This window comes from Puma concolor, chromosome A2 (assembly GCF_028749965.1).
Source record: "Puma concolor isolate L17-30 chromosome A2, mPumCon1.1.hap2, whole genome shotgun sequence".
Lineage (NCBI taxonomy): Eukaryota > Metazoa > Chordata > Mammalia > Carnivora > Felidae > Puma > Puma concolor.
In genome coordinates this window covers 159,872,760-159,877,380 of record NC_141668.1, presented here as the reverse complement: position 1 = coordinate 159,877,380, position 4,621 = coordinate 159,872,760, and the positions used below count along the sequence as shown (strand labels likewise).

Here is a 4,621-nt window from a genome sequence, read left to right as displayed (position 1 = left end):
TTCTTTGGAAGGACTATAAGCGTATGCTCCAGCCTGTGCCAAACATTTCTGGATTTTATCAATGGACACTTGTGCCGGAACATGCTGGCTGTCTTGGAGGGGTGGTGGGGGGTCATGGCTCCTCTTGACATGTAAGAACAGGCAATGTTTTTGAAAAGTATGGCGGTCCAGGGAAGCAGGGAAAGGGGGCAGTAGCTGGAGAGCTATTTGGGACAAAGAAGGGATTCTCTCAAAGATGGAAGAAATTCTGGAATCCTTGAGTCTTCCTTTGGATTCTCCCCACAGCAGGTTCTGAGTCAAGGACTTGAGTGCAAATAGTTTCGTTAGGAGGTAGTCCCAGGAGAGCCAATGAACGTTTGGGAAAGGGAGGCATGGATGAGCAGATTCCCACTTCAGAGCAGCTGAAGGGTGATGTTTCTAGGGATCCCAGAGAAAGCACACCTCAGCACTGCTTCACTCAGGAGTGATGAAGCCAGGGGAGTCGCCCAAAAAGCCCGGTCCTTTGTGGGCTATAAGTCACTCCAGGGAATGCTAATGCCCACATCCCTACATGTGAAGGCTGAGCTCGTGACTGTACCCAGATGAAGCCCTGGGGCATAGAGGTGTAGGGGGTGAGGGTGAGAAATGGGCCCGGTGCTTGGCAGCAGTCCACCCATCTGCAGGTGGATGATGGGGAATGAACGGTGTATTCACTGATGGAAATCATGCAGCAAAGCAGGTGGGTGGGCCGGGGTCCTGTTGCGGGAGAGCATGGGAAGAATGGATGAACTCCTGGAACTAGCCAGAGGGCATGAGATCCAGGGCGCGGTGCAAGGGCTGGCTGAGTCAGGACCCTGGACAACTCCTGGGTTTCCTTTCTGATTGCTCCAAGATGGCGGTGGAAGGGGCAACTCTCACCAGGGTCTCTGAGTTCCTGCTCCTGGGCCTCTCAGGGAACCCCAAGCAACAGCAGCTGCTCCTCATACTCTTCCTGAGCATGTCCCTGGTCACAGGACTGGGGAACCTGCTCATCGTCCTGGCCATCGCCACTGACTCCCAACCCCACATGCCCACGTACTTCTTCCTGGCTAAGCTGGCCTTTGTGGACATTTGCTTCACCTCCACCACCATTCCCAAGATGCTGGCCAACCTCGTGTCAGGACACAAAGGGATCCCTTAACGCAGGCTGCCTGACCCAGATCTTCTTCTTCATCTGGTTTGCTGGCATCGATAGCTTCCTTCTGATGGCCATGGCCTATGACCGCTATGCGGCCATCTGTCACCCTCTGCACTACGCTGTGTCTGTGATGCCACACCTCTGTGGCCTCCTGGTGGCTGCATCCTGGACTGCAGCCTTCAGGAACGCCCTGACCCACACAGTATTACTGACTCACCTCTTGTTCTGCACCCACAACCGGGTTCCCCATCTCTTTTGTGACCTCAGCCCTCTGCTGAAGCTGGCCTGCTCTGACACCTTTCTCAATAATGCAATGTTGTACACCGGGGGCACCCTACCCATCATCACCCCCTTTGTGGGTATCTTGGTCTCCTACACATGCATCTTTGCCTCCTTGCTGAGGATCCCATCCATGAGAGGCAAGCAGAAGGCTTTCTCCACCTGTGGCTCTCACCTCTCTGTGGTGTCCCTGTCCTACGGGACACTCATCAGGGTTTATTTCAGCCCTATGTCTTCCCACACGGCCCAGAAGGACACGGCCGCTGCAGTGATGTACGTGGTGGTCACTCCCATGCTGAATCCCTCCATGTACAGCCTACGCAACAGTGACAGGACGGGTGTTTTGGGGGCCCTCATCAGTAGGAAGCCAGTGTTTATTCAGTGACCATAACATTGGGATGTTTCAGTGTCCAAATCTGGAGCCCATCTGTACTAAATTGCCCTGTATAGTTCCAATCTGAGATATTTCTTTCACTGCACTCTTGGTTCTCTGTTTATTACGTCATCCTTCCAACAGCTATTTATTGGACATCTATTACATTGCAGACACTCTTTGAAGGGCTGAGGGTCTAGCAGGGAACAAACAAAACCCCTGACCATGTGGTGCTCACACTGCAGCCTGAAGAACACATCACAGCTAAAAGAGAGTGCTCTCTGGGGCATCTGGGTGGCTCAGTCCATTGAGTGTCCGACTCTTGATTTCGGTTCAGGTTATGATCCCAGGGTCGTGGAATCGAGCCTCGCATCCAGCTCCGCGTTGACTGTGGAGTCTGCTTAAATTCTCTCTCTCTCTCTCTCTCTCTCTCTCTCTGTCCCTCAGGGTGCTTGGGTGGCTCAGTTGATTAAGCATCTGACTTCGGCTTTGGTCATGATTGCACAGTTCATGAGTTTGAGCCCCACATCAGGCTCTCTACTGTCAGCACAGAGCCTGCTTCAGATCTTCTGTCTCTCTCTCCCTCTGCTCCTCTCCCCTGAGCTCACTCTCTCTCTCTCTCTCTCTCTCTCTCTCTCTCTCTCAAATAAAAAATTTCAAAAAAGGAAGTGCCTAAAAAAAGGAAGTGCTCTGCTGATGAGAGAGACCAGAACACAAGCCCCACTTTGGTTAAGATTCAGGTTAAGCAACTATAATAAAAAGACCCAATTGCAAAGGCTCAAGAGTTATAAGATTTTGCAGACTGCACTCTTTGTTTCTTTAACAACTTAGTTCCTTCAAAAAGCTTAGAGTAGACATCTGGTCTTGTTGTTTCCAGTGAGTTCCATTGCTAGGCACCAGATCCGATGGGCTTTTTTTCTAGCCAGAGCTCTTGTGTTTATTTAATTTGCAATATTTGCTTCCTTGAACTACCTACACTTTTGTCACTCCCCGTTAATGGTCACCCGAAACAATAGCCTTAGGTGGGAGGCAAGATCCTTATTTACACTGTTTTGAAGGAACAGGAAGCTGTTGGCTCTTCTAACCTTGTGATGTTTCTGACTTTGAAATGTGGCCAATTCTCCTCCAAGATCATCTCTCTCTTGTGATTCCTTGCTGCAAGCGGCAAGCAGCAGTCAACTCACAGTGACATTCTAGCTCTTTCCAATCACTTCTGCAAACACAGGCTCAGGAGACCTATGATCTACCTGTCAGGTTGTCACCCATGGCGGTATTTCTGGACGAGGTTCTTTGGCATAACAAGGGTTACCAGCTTTCCCAGCCTGCAAAATTTGTGTCCTTAACCACCGGACCACGCAGCTCATTCAACTGGTTCTTCATTTGTGGGATGGCAACATCTCACTTCTGGTACCAGTTTCTATATTGGTCAGGATGAACAGCTTATGGGCTGTATTAGTTTCCTGGGGATTCTGTAAAAACAAACAAACAAATAAAAAGACCAAAACCAACCAACCAAACAACCACAAACGAGGTGGCTTACACAGAAATTCGTTCTCCCACCGTTCTGGAGGCCTGAAGTCCAAAATCAAGGTGTTGGCAGATTGGCTCCTGCTGAGGCTGTGAGGGAAAATCTGTCCCGAGCCTCTCTTCTAGCTGGGGAGAAGCTGGTGCTTTGCTGGCCATCTTTGGTGTCCCTTAACTTGTAGATCATGTCTTTGTCATTACATGGCATCCTCCTGGTGTGCATGGCTGTCTCCAAACACCCCCTTTTTATAAAGACACCAGTTCTCTTGGAGTAGGAACCCACCCTACTCCAGAATGATATCATCTTAACTATTATATCTGCAACAATCCTATTTTTAAGATATGAATTTGGGGAGGAGACATAGGCAACCCATAACATTTTTTTAATGTTTATTTATTTTGAGAGAGAGAGAGAGGCAGAGAGAGAGAGGGAGAGAGAGAATCTCAGGCAGGCTCCATGCTGTCAGTGCAGAGCCCAACTCAGGGCTTGATCTCACGAACCATGAGATCGTGACCTGAGCTGAGATCAACTGAGATCCAGGAGATACCCTTCTGAGGAGCTCTGCAGCTGTCATAGATTTTGATTCCTCTGATGCAAATTAGTGCCATCAGGCACAGGCGGGGGCCCTTGATTTCAAAGGAACTCTCTAGAACTCTTAGTAGGCTATTTGCTTTGAGTCAGTAACCACGCCCAAAGTTCTTTCCCAGACAGAATGTTTGCATTCCTTGATGTGCTCATGTCTCTCTAGCACATTAACGGTGGCTACTTGAGGTCATTTGAAAACAAAGGTCTTGGCAGACCTGTGTGCTGGTCTCAGCCCACTGTTGGTGATGCTCTGGCTGGGAACGCCTAAGGCACTCACCTGAGCCTGTGCTATTTGTGAGGGTGGCCACAGACATTTCCCCCTCGACAGGAGTCAGTGTTGTGGTGGAACAGCCCTCGTGGTTCTTGCTACGATTACAGGGTACACCTCAGCAACAACTATTGAGGAGCTTTGAAACAAATAAGACTCTTCTGCATATTTCTGGAGGGTACACAGCACACCTGGGGGCCACGCAGCAAGGTTATAGGGAGACAGAGAACATAGACTTCAGGCTCTGCGTTTACTAGGGTCCATGGATGAGGTGCCTTGGGTTTGGGGGGCTCACTCTCTATTGGCTAATTTAGAAATTTTTTTTAACGTTTATTTATCTTTGAGAGACAGAGACAGAGTGCGAGTGGGGGAGGGGCAGAGCGAGAGGGAGACACAGAATCCGAAGCAGGCTCCAGGCTCCAAGCTGTCAGCACA

The 4,621-nt window shown here is 49.7% G+C and overlaps 1 pseudogene; it reads left to right on the top strand.

Moving 5' to 3' along the window:
* Positions 1-871: 871 nt before the first annotated feature.
* Positions 872-1,820, top strand: LOC112852362 (olfactory receptor 1f45-like; annotated as a pseudogene).
* The last annotated feature ends 2,801 nt before the right edge of the window (positions 1,821-4,621 follow it).